The following is a 12,595-nucleotide window of genomic DNA, read 5'->3' as shown; positions in this document are numbered from 1 at the left end:
GTGAAGCTGCATCAACACCAGCCGATTCTAGAGCAAAGTTATCGGCCGAACTACTCAAAGACTGGTTTTGTAGTTTCTACGAGGGATTCCAGAGAGATGCTCGGATTTGGTTCCCTTATGAGGACTCAGTGAATTTTGACCTCCCGGCAGACTTTAGGTTTGAGGACATCAACTCTGAAAAGCATCAAAAATCCAGAGAAGTCTTCTCGACTGCCATTAGTCCATGCATTCTTCCTGTTGGCATCCATCAAGGAAGAAACATACAGGTGTCTTATGAGTTCTATCACCAAATGAGCTTAGCTAGGCAATTTGGAATGGGGTAGCTACCAATCGGCTTATTCTTTGCCGATAAAATCCAATGCAGAGGGTAGATCTCATCCACACTGATGATGGATCGGCTACTCAATATCCCAGGACCCCCTTTGGGGAGCATTGACAACATAGAGCTGGCAAGGTTTAGGAGCAGAAACTTTGACCGATGGTGGGGAGAATGGAAGCAACATATATTCCATCAGTTAGCTTCTATGTACATGACAGACCTATTTCCTGATGTTGTCCCTCAGGTACATCTTTACTTAGCCAATTTTGTTTGAATAATTGTTAGCCGATTTGAATCTTGACTAACTTCTCTCTTTATCTTGCAGACAACAGAATCTTCTCCTCCTCGCAAGAGCAATAGCGGCAGGGACATAGAATATGCTGCAGGCCTTCTACCTAACGGAGGTGGATTAGCTCCTCTAGTCATCGGCTATCATGCCCCCAGTACCTCAAGTCTGCTTCAAGGACAAATGAGAGAACCAACCGATGTTGGCAGGAAGAGGAAGACCAAGGCATCGGCCATTGATCCATCGGCTCTGGCTCCTAAGAAGAAGGTGAAGAAGCACAAACCCAAGCCAGCCGATGACTTGCCCACCTTAGATCCATCCATCGAGCAAGCTCTGGATGAAGAAGAAATCGAAGAAGATATCGATCAAGCAGCAGCCGAATTGAGTGATATAGGAGAAAAAACACCATCGGCTTCGCCCAAGCAAACTCCTCCCATTCCTGCTGCTCCAGCTCATTTTTCAAGGGTAAACATCTCTCATGATTTCTTTTTGCAATCATTTTATTCATAGCCGATCACTTATAAATCCCCTTTTTTCAGAAAAAGAAGACTGCTGTGAAGAAGAAATCGGCAACAACAACACTTAAACCAGCTCCACTGATAAGATTTTCCTATACAAATCCTTTCACTTATCTGATCATAGCTGATATTTACTTATCCCTTGTCTTTTTGCAGCCTCCTCCTCCTTCACCTCCTGTACAACAAACATCAAGTGATCACACTCCATCGGCTACAGGAAGTCATAATGTCGGGGAAGAAGAACAACCAATTGCTCCTGCTATCCCAGTAAGTCTCTCCTTAACATAAGATTTTAGATCGGCTATATCTATTTAATATTTAATTTCTTCGAATTTCTCTCTTGTAGGTCTTAGCCGATCTGTTCTCTTTCGATATCAAGGATTACTTTGATGAGATAGAGGAAGAAACCACAAGCAAGGCTCTAGCCCCTCTAGATGAAACTGTCAAGAAAACACTTGAAGATATATCCCTTCGGCTAGAGTCATCATTGGATAATCTGGTGGCTGACTGTGGTTTAATTCGGGCACGATTTGCAGAAATCCAAGCCCTAATCCCAGACGATCTGGCAAACACCATTACTCTAGCTGTATTCCTCGAACAACATCAATTCAAGCTGGAAAAGGCTAAGTAACGGATAGCCGATTGGCGGGAGCGGAAAGATATCGAAGCCACCATCCAAGCCAATCGGCAACTCATGCATGAGGAGAAAGCCAAGCTTGATCATCCTTCTATTGGGCCGATTCAGTCAAACATAGATCGGCTTTAAGCCCGCAAGATTGATCTTATAGCTCAACTTGAAGAATGCAATGCCGAGTTGGATCTTGAAAAGCAAAAGTTAGCCAATCTCCCAAGTGCTGTTGAAGAACAGAAGTGCTGTTGAAGAACAGAAGTCTAAATTGAGATCGGCTATCACAAATGTGGCTGACATGACCAAGTCCCTTAAAGTCATCTCTGGAACCAACGCCCAAGACATCCAAGCCATCGAAGAAGTAGATCAAATTAGACAACGCGCTGTGTCGGCTATCCAGCGTTACTTGTCTGGATAATTGGTCTTGTAATAGGATAACTTATTTTGTAGTCGGCTAAGAAACTTTGATACCCCCTTTTGTCATTGAACTGCTATGCCGATTAATAGATCTTAATGTGCTAAAAAATTCTCAAAAATTTGCAACTTCTTGTATATATGTGGCCCCTAATTTTATAATGATGAAGGCATTGATAAAATTAAAATTTGGACTAAGGGTGATATAACCATATCGGTCATTGTACATCGGCAAAACACAACTGATTACAATATGAAAAAAACTAAGGGCGATATAACAATATCGGCCATTGTACATCGGCAAAACACAACTGATTACAGTATGAAAACAGCTAAGGGCGATATAACAATATCGGCCATCTGAAGGCGATGTAAACACATCGGCTAACATGCATCGGCAACATCCAGCCGATCATGCATTCACCCAAACACTTGGGTAATATTTCTTCAAGTATTTGCCATTGAGCGCTCGTCCATAGACTTCTCCATTAAGTCCTTGCAACATATAAGCCCATTTGGACACAACCTTATGAATTTGAAACGGCCCTTCCCAATTCGGTGACCACTTGCCGAACTTGTTATCTCGAGTTCTGTCACGCCCTGAAGTTCCCCTCCCTTGCTCTAAATTCATAAAATAAATCGTCCGAAGTAATTGTTTAATTTAACCTAGAGATGAATCCCTAATTAATAAATGCAAATAATAATCGGAATCGACATGTGGAATTTTTCTTGGATTCTACATGTCAAAATATGCTAACACGATTTTTAGTGGAATTCTCAGAGCCTTGAAAATAATTTTAACCAATTAAAATGAGCAAAGGGCAATATTAAATCCCTGGAAAAATCCTTTCTTCTTTTTCTTTTTCTTTTTCCTCCTTTTTCCTCTCTTCCTGGGCCGTCGACCCAGTCCATTCGCCTCCCGCGCCGGCCTTCCCTTGGCTGGGCCGGCCCAAGCCGGCTCCTCCCTCCTCCCTAACCCCTCCGGGTCACCGACAGGTGGGGCCCACCTGTCGGCTCCTTCTTCCACCTCCCGCCGCCGCTCCCCAAGCCGGCAACCACCGAGCCGCCCACGCCGCTCGCCTCCCCCGCCTTCCGCGCCCCACTCCGCGCCCCGCGCCCACGTCGCCGCCCACCATCCCCACTCCTCCCACTAGCGCGTGCACCCCGCAACAGAGAGATTCGAATTCGAATCTCTCTCTCTCTCTCTTTCTCTCTATTCCCCACGTTGGCGAGAAATCCGGCTGCCTCCCAGCCTCGTCCGCCCCTCCCGAGCCCATATAAACCATCCCTCCAATCCCCTCCACCCTTTCCTATTTCCACCGCTCCCTCCCGTGCCCTCTATCGCTCCTGCCGCCGCCGCCTTTTCCACTCCTCCGATCGCCGCTCGCCGCCGCTGGAGCCGCCGCCGAGCCAATCTGCCGCCGCCATTAGCTTCGCCGCCGCCAAAGCTACCCCGGCCGCCGCATCCCCATCCAATCCCGCCGTCGGGGCCCGCTTCTCCCCGCGCGCCGGTGAGTACCACCATAGCCGCCGCCGTCGGCCATGGCTCTCGCTCGTCGTGGGCACCCTCTCTCCCTCTAACCTCTCACACTTCCTCTCTTAGGGTGTCCCGGAGCTCGGCCGCCGTTCGCCGTCGCCCTCCGGTCACTCACCGTCGCCGTTTGCCGTCGTCTCCTCCCGCGCCGGCCGAACCCCGGTCAGAACTCCCTCTCTCTTCCTCCCGCGCGCGCCGCCGCTCCCCGCATGCTCGTCGCCGCGATGCACTGTCGCCCGCGTCGCCGGCCGCCGCCGTCGGTGGCCGCTTGCCGCCGCCGCCCTCGCCTTAACCGGCCAGCCGGCTTGAAGCCGAGCCGAGCCAGGCCGCCTTCCTTCTTTCCCCATGAGTCGCCGCCCGGTGGGCCCCGCCTGCCAGTACCCCTCCCTCCCCCTTGAGCCGTTGACCAGTGGGGCCCGCATGTCGGCGCCGCCCCACCCCTTGCTGACGTCAGTCCTGGGATGAATTATTGCGCAATAAATACATTAAGGCTTTTTCTTTATTAGTAAAAACACAGATAATCTTCTAAAAATCATAACTAATTCATCCGAGCTCCGATAAAGTCCATTCAAGTCTCAGTAAATTCATAAAAATGTATAGAATCCATTAAAAATGGTTTTGTTTCCTGTTTCAGTAGTCTTATAGCATGTTTTGCTTGTGTGTTTTGTTTGTTGCGTAGATTTCGCCCGTTTTGTCGATTCGTGGTTTCTCGAAGACGTTACTGTGGTTCCATCAGTGCGAGAGCAAGGCAAGTCATACATTGCAATTGATCATATTGTACCCAATTTACAAATGTCCCGCATTTCTATTAAATATTGCATTGTTTTACAATATCATGTGGGATGGGTCCTTTTACTCAGCTATATGTTGTTTCCCTTACGCCATTGATAACTTGGGTATTAAAATGACTAGATATTGGTTTAGGAGATGCTTAGCCAAGCTTAGTTCAACTAGTGCACAAAAGGGGATCACATTAAAGCATAGACTTTGATTATTGGCAATAGCTTTGGATTAGTGCCACCGCAATGGTGTTGGTTAATTAAAATACACTACATGGTGGGCTGTGGGTGCATGGTTTTGCTAGTCGTGCCCATGGCGATTAAGGACCGGTTCGCGGGATGCCCTGGAAGAACTTATCGTACTTACCACAAGCCAGCGTGGGTAACGGCTGGGCTTGTAGTGTAGCTTTTCTCTAGCCGATGTACCCAGGCGAGGGTGGGCGTGATGGAGTTGGGTCGGCCGGGGTGTCCGGTTGATCGGCTTCCGGATTCACCGCGGCATGAAAGGGGGGCTGCCCGTTGCCTGCTGGGGACGGGGGCGAACCCTAAGGTGTGGTGCGATCGGTTAGAGAGGGTTATGCGAAGGGTCCTGTCACGGCCTCTTTCCGGTATGTCGTGGTGGCATGTCGGCGCACGGGAACGTGTCGTGGGGCTGTGTCTTGTGGGTGCAGTTGTACACCTCTGATCAGAGTAAAACTATTCGAATAGCCATGCCCGCGGTTATGGGTGGTCGACCAGATTCACCATGATTAGTCTCACCCCTAGTTTAGCTTAATTAACTGGTGTAGTTCAGGTGGTTGGTTGGGCCTGTTGCAACGTGGCGTAGCGTTGGACAGTGACTGGTTAATATTGCTTAATTACTACAACTGTTTTTACTGTTTTCAACTACTGGTTTTAAATGCCTGCTTTATGCAAATGAACCCCGTAGCCTCCTTTGGTTATATCCTGCATCATACCTCCTCTTCCGGTATGACTTGCTGAGTATAGTGGGTAGTACTCAGTCTTGCTCTTTTCCCCCACACCAGAGTTGAAGTTCTTCTCAGTTGGAGATGTCTTGAAAAGGTTGGTTCGTCGCTGCCGTCAAGGGTTGCCTGTGGAATGGAATCGCCCGCTGCAGGAGTCAAGTCTTGGCTTAGCTCGCTTTTACCTTTTTCGCTGCATTTGTAATCTTTTGTATTTTTGTAAGACGTGGATCTGTATGTCAACAATTGTCGTTTGTGTACCCTGGCTGGTCCTGGACAGGGGTTTAATACACATTCAGCTTAGAAATTCTGGTTCGTGAATTTCTGGGCGTGACAAGTTCCTATCAGCAAAATCAATTTCCACGTAAGTTCACCTTCCGAAAAAGACTTGGCCACCACTTTTTTGTTGTAATGTCGAGCAATTCTATCGTTATCTTTGGTAACTTTTGCAAGGGCTCTCAATCTTGATTGAACCAAGTTCGCCCTCTCATCGGCCATGAGATTGTAATATTCATCGGCTGCCAACTCATTTTGTAAGTCTGTCTTCCTCGAGCTGATTCGAACTTCCCATGGTAAAACCGCCTCATGTCCATAAACAAGTTTATAAGGAGGAACTTGGATCGAACCGTGACAAGCCATCCAATAGGACCACAATGCTTCGGCCAATCTAGTATGCCACTGCCTATGATAATCAGAAATCTTCCTCTGAATCAATTTGATCAAACTCTTGTTAGACGCCTCGGCTTGCCCATTAGCTTGTGCATAATATGGTGAAGAATTCAACAATTTAATACCCATGCTATTGGCAACTTGAACAAACTCATCGGACACTAAGATCGAGCCTTGATCGGTTGTAATGATCTGAGGAATACCAAATCGATAAATAATATGCTCCTGGACAAATTGTATAGCATCCCCCGAATCAACTTTCTTCAAAGGAATCGCCTCTACCCACTTGATAAAGTAATCGGTTGCCACCAATATAAACTTGTGTCATTTGCTCGATAAATAATATGTTTTTTTTTTGTTTTTTTTCTGTTTTGTTTTTTCGCGTTTCGGGTTTGGACTCGCGGGGAGCTCTTAAGAAGGCCTGATGGGCCCTTGTGGGCTTGGGATTACAGTCGCGTGCGGCCCATGGGCCAGAACGGGATTGATACTTGGGGTGACAAATTTCACATTGGGGCCAGGGATCCCGTGGGGGCCGCCCCTACGGGGCAGTGGTGGGGGTTCTCACCCATGGGTGACTGGGGATGGGGCCCCGCAAATTTCTAGGGACGGGGATGAAGATCATTAGTCATACACGAGTAAACCGATGGGGGCTCTGGATATGAGATATGTCTTAAAAAGTAGTCCATTCCAACAATAGAAGCTTAGTTGACCCAATAAGTGAGCCATATTTACTAAACCCAAATTCCTCGATCCCCCATCCTCTACCCCCACTCCTGTCACCCATCCCCCACAGCCGCCATCGGTTGGCCCACGTCGCGCCACCTTCGCCCGTCACCGTGCCTCCAACCGCCATCGCGCGGCCTCCATCTCCACTCCACCTCCACGCAGGCATGCCTCTACCCGCCGCCGCTCAGCCTCGCCATCTCCTCTCGTCAACGTGACGTGCGGTCGCACCGCCTCCTCCAAGCATCCTTGCATGCGAGTGCAGCAAGCCCCCGTCGTGTGGCGGGTCCCCAGAGAGGGTGGGGCGGGGATCGATTTCAAATCTCCCTCCACTCTGGGGGTAGGGGCTGGATGGACCCGCGGAGGAGTGGGGCTGGGGCCATTCCAGCCCAACTCAGCCCTGCCCAGTCCCGTTGCCATCCCTAATTGCGACTCTTTTATGGCATATATAAGGTCTTGTTCGGTTATTCCCACAAGGAGGGGATTGAGACCTTTGTGGGTGGAATTAGCCAAACAAGGTCTAACATGTTGCTATCAGTGAAATTTGGTAAGCCCAGAGTAATCATCGGCTTAGAGTCAGTATTGGCTTCAGAGTCCTGGCATTAGCCGATGAGAGTCGTCAAATCGCCAGAAGTTGTGTTCTCGATGGAGTTCGATCAACTAAAGAAAATTTATCTAAAAGAGTCCAAATTCAAGGAGGATATGGCATGGCAGTTTATCTATTAATTAGGAATAGTTTATCTTTTCCTTTTGTCTTTAGGAAGGTGTGTTCAATGTCCGATAAGGACTTTATCTTTTCCTTTTATCTTTAGGAAAGTTTCTTTCTTGTCCTACAAGGACTAGTATCTCCCCATGGGTATAAATATGTACACCCAGGGTCATTGTGAATCAATCTTTCGATCAATACAACTATTCTCAGCGCATCGCCACCCTTTTTTCTGAGGTTTTACTTATCAACCAGCGGAATTTGGCACCTGACGTGGGGCTGCATCGGTTCAGTTCGATCTCCAGCGAAGGGGTAAGTCCTACGTTCCACCGGGCCAGGTGAATCTATTGGCTAAGTTGGTGTTGTTCAAGGCTGCATCGCATTGATCTCTTGGATCGCTCTGGTTTGGTTGATATATTTGCCTACCTGATATCTCAATTCTATCTCTAACTGCATTGTGTTTAGAGACGCATCGGTTTAGTTGGAACTGTCTCAGTTAGGTCTGATCTTCTGTCTTAGCCGATATATCTCTACAATCACAATGCTGTTGTAAATAGATTTGTTATATCCATCACATTAGACAGATCTATCGGCTCATCGAGTATTAGATTATCATATACAATCTTGTGCTGCATCGGTTAGGTTCAACCTACTAGACTGTTGTTGATAATATAAATCTTGTTAAGCCGATAGGTTCATGTTAGTGTTTTATCGGGGTGCAAGCCGATAAGTTATCTGGACGTCGCATCGGCTTATAAGGATTACATACAAGTAGGGTTCAGCCGATCGCAACAGAGGTTTCACTGTTTAATCTAATCTTGTGGATTTTATGACATCGGACCTCCAGCCGATATATGCTTTAACCATCGGATCAGTGCTTGTTCTATCATATCATATTGTTAACCGATTGGTTTCCACTAGATATTATTATTGTTATATTATATTATCATCAGCCGATTGTCTTTATTTATATCTAGTGTCAGACTCTACATCAAACATATAGCCGATATCTCAAAACCCTATCACTATCGGCTGGTATCGGCATCGGCTGGAATCACTTCATCGGCTTGACAACCGATCGGCTACTTGATCTGCTGTTTACATATCTTGTTAGTTGCAGGATCAAACTGACTGACATACCCGCATCTCATCAACCCTTGGATCTGCACTGGAGCTAAGCAGATCTCCCAGGCCAGTGTGTGTGTTTTCGCATCAACACATGTTTCGAATGGGATATCGACCGGGAATAAGTCCACATGCAATGAAGTTAAAATCATATCCCTAAACCAAGTTAAATTAGATCTCATGGCAGAATGAATGTGGTGGTATGGATGGTTGGTTTCGCTGACGTGGCATCCTAATCAATAAAAAGAAAATAAAAAACATGACCCACGTGTAAAGTGAGAAGTAAAAAATAAAGAAATATATGTGAAGCCCACATATCAGTGTCAAACTTCTTTCTTCTCTTTCTTTTCCACCTCGCGCCGTTTACGAGTTGATAGTGAGGGAGGCGACTGGCGAGCCGTCTAAGCTTGAGCTCCCTCGGCCTTTGTCGGAGAAGAGGCCAAACTTCGCCGTTAGCATAGAGGAGACAAAGGGAAGAGAAGAGAAGAGAGGAGAGGAAGGATGGATCAAGTGGTGGTCTAGGCCAGGTGCACAAATGGGCGGCTGTGGAGGAGAAAGGAGACGAAGTGGTGTCGCTCAAGCCTTATTGAGGACAGAACCATTGCCCATGGTAGAAAACTTAACTATTTGCCATTTTTTCGTTTGGCAATTATCCAAGTACTTCTCTTAAGTTTACACATACTAATTTACCATTGGAGAGAGAAGAAATCTTAATTTTATACCATTTTTTGTCCACGTAGCAGAATAATCCGATTGCCAGCATGGATGATGGATGGTGTGAATTATCAATTTTGCCCTCAAGTGGACCCCACGTGTCAGCCTCTTCCCTCATCCTCCATCTCTTTTCTCTCTCTGTTTACTGCCTGCGCGGTCGCCAAATCCACCGCCATATCAGCCTTGGATGCCGCCGCCACCATGTATATCAGTGACTCCCTGCGCTGCTGCACAGCCCCGCCAGCCCACGCACACAAGAAACCTCACGGAAAGCAAAGCAGCAAGCAAGCGGGCGCTTCTGCCTCTACCAAGAGCAAGAATGTAACGCCCCGATTTTCGTTCGGGATTAAAAATCATTTAATAATGCATTTCCTAGAAATTAAATAAAAAGTTAAGCAATTTATCCAAGTGAATTATTGGGAGAATTAAAATTTTCCCTTTAAAAATCATTGGTCGGGAATATTTTGTAATATTCTTTGTGCCCTAAAATACTCTCTGAAATTTCCCGCGAATTTTCGGAGCACAAGAAGTAATTATAATAATACAAAGTTCATTTAAACCAATTAAATTAAATGTAAAACAAATAAAATCCCTCCCCTCTCCCCTTGGGCCCGGCCCAATCCCCCTCCCCTCTTCTCTCTATCTGGGCCGGCCTCCTGCCTCCCATCCGCTCGGCCTGCTTGCTCTCTCCCTTGAAAAATCTACATAACCCCCCCCCCCTCGCCCTTCCTCTCTCCCTTAGGCCGACAAGTGGGACCGCGGGACCCACTTGTCAGGCCCATCCCCTTCCTCACGCCGGTCACAACCGCCGCCATGGCCGCCCCGTGCTCCCCACGTCGCCGCCTTCCTCGCGCGGTTCCCTCTCCCGCGCATGCGTGGGCGCGGTCGCCGCCCACGTCCGCGCCGTTTCCCCCACGCACCGCAAAAACCGTTGCCATCCCGAGCTCCACTTCGCCTTCCCACATCGCCGGCCGATCCCGCCTCTCCCGGGCACGATCTCCATCCCCGAGCCCTATATAAAGCACCCTCGTGCTCCCCTCTTTCGTTTCCCCCTCCACCCCGAGCTCCCTGCGCTTTTCCCCGCTCTCCCCACGCCGGTCCCCATCGCCGCCGCTCGCCGGCGTTCTCCAGCCACGTGCTTCAGCCGCCGCCGCCATCTCCGCGCTGCGCCGCCGCCACCGCCAGCTTTGCCGCCGCCCGGGCAAGCTCGGCCACCGCTCCATTTCCCCTCTCCACCTCCGTAGCGCCGTAGCCACGCGAACCACCTCTCTCCACCGCCGCCGCCGACTCCAGCCGCGTCGCGCCACCGCTTCAGTCGACGCCGACCCGTGCCGTTGCCTCCCTCAGCTCCGCAAGGATGAGGAGGACCTCGGCTGCTGCCCCTCTTCGCCGGAAATCCGCCGGAGCTCCTTCTTCCTCGGTCGCCGGTGAGATCCTTCTCATATTGTCGCGGTCGGCCGTCGTTACCGGTCACCACGCACCAGTCCTCCCCTCTTTAACCCCTCCTTTATCTCCCTCAGATCGAGGCTGAGCCCGTCCGCCCCATCCCGAGCGACGCCCGTCGCCGGAGCTCCGTCGCGTCGTCTTCCTGAGGAGCCCCGCCGCCACCGTTCCTTGCCGTCGGCCGCCCCTTCGCCGTCGTGCCTCTCGGTGAGCACTCCCCTCCCTCTCCCTTTTCCTCCCCTTCGTCGGCCGCCTCCCGGGCGTCCTCGCGACGCGCTGCCGCCGCCGGTGGCCGTCCGACCGGGTCGCTGCCGCCGCGCTCCGCTCTCCGTGCCAGCGCCGTTGCCGGTGGTGCCGGGCAGCCGGTTGCTGCCTCCCCCTTGCCGCGCCGCGCCGCTGCTCTCTCGCGTGCGCCGCTTTCGCCCGCGTGAGCTGTCGCCGGCCGTCGCCGCGGGTGGCCGCGCCGCCGCGCGCCGTCGTTCGTCCAGCCGGCTTTGAGCCGTGCCTTGCCCCAGCCGCGCCACCCATGGCCGTTGGATAGGCTTTGGGCCAATCCAGGGCGTCGGTCCCGTGGACCACTTCCGTGGTCCGGGTCCACGGTGCCGCCTCGGCCGCGATGGATTGAGTCCACCGTGTGCTTGCCCCTTGTGCCGCTGACGAGTGGGGCCCGCCTGTCGGTGCCGGCCCTTTGCTGACGTTACCACAGCCTTTTCCTTTGAGAAAATAAATAATAATTGCGCAATAATTCGTGAATAATTATAGAAATTCATTTAAATGGCTTAAAACTTATAAAATTCATATCTAATTCATTCGAACTCCGAATTGAGCCGTTCAACTTGCAAAATTCATCTAAAATTGAGCTCTACATGATTGTTTACTTTTTATGTACTGTTTGCTTGGTCTTTATTAGAGTTTTTCCTCGTTTTGCGTGCCAGCGTGTAGAATCCGTCGTTTCGGATGTTCGCGGTCGCAAGGATAAGAGTTCGGAAGATTGTTTGAAGAAGCAAGGCAAGTCACACATTCCCCTTGAGCATGTTGATCCCAATTTATAAATATTTTACCGTTTACAAATAAATATGCATGTTTTGTTAATTACATGGGATTCGGGTATTACCTATCTGCTCGCTTGTGCCATGTTTACTTGATATCTGCCCTTTGTCAACCGTGGGTAATAAATCGACTAGCTCATGTTACTTATGTGACCTAGCTAGAACTATATGCTTAGCCCTGCTTAAATAACACTAGCTCAGTTGATGGGATAATTACAATATTAGACCTTTTTAGTATCAGAATGAGCTGCGTGCTCGAGACACCTGGCCATGCTTCATGGTCGTAATTATCCAACTAAAATGCGACTACATGCTGGGCTGTGGGTGCATGGTTTCGCTAGTCGCACCCATGGCAATTAAGGACCGGTTCGCGGGATGCCCTGGAAGAACTTATCGTACTTACCACAAGCCAGCGTGGGCAACGGCTGGGCTTGTAGTGTAGCTTTTCTCTAGCCGACGTACCCAGGCGAGGGTGGGCGTGATGGAGTTGGGTCGGCCGGGGTGTCCGGTTGATCGGCTTCTAGATTCACCGCGGCACGAAAGGGGGGCTGCCCGTTGCCTGCTGGGGACGGGGGCGAACCTTAAGGTGTGGTGCGATCGGTTAGAGGGGGTTATGCGAAGGGTCCTGTCACGGCCTCTTTCCGGTATGTCGTGGTGGCATGTCGGCGCACGGAAACGTGTCGTGGGGCTGTGTCTTGTGGGTGTACAGTTGTACACCTCTGATCA

The sequence above is a fragment of the Oryza sativa genome, chromosome 4 (genome assembly GCF_034140825.1).
Source record: "Oryza sativa Japonica Group chromosome 4, ASM3414082v1".
Lineage (NCBI taxonomy): Eukaryota > Viridiplantae > Streptophyta > Magnoliopsida > Poales > Poaceae > Oryza > Oryza sativa.
The sequence above is the reverse complement of the archived record's forward strand: the minus strand, read 5'-3'. Positions refer to the sequence as shown.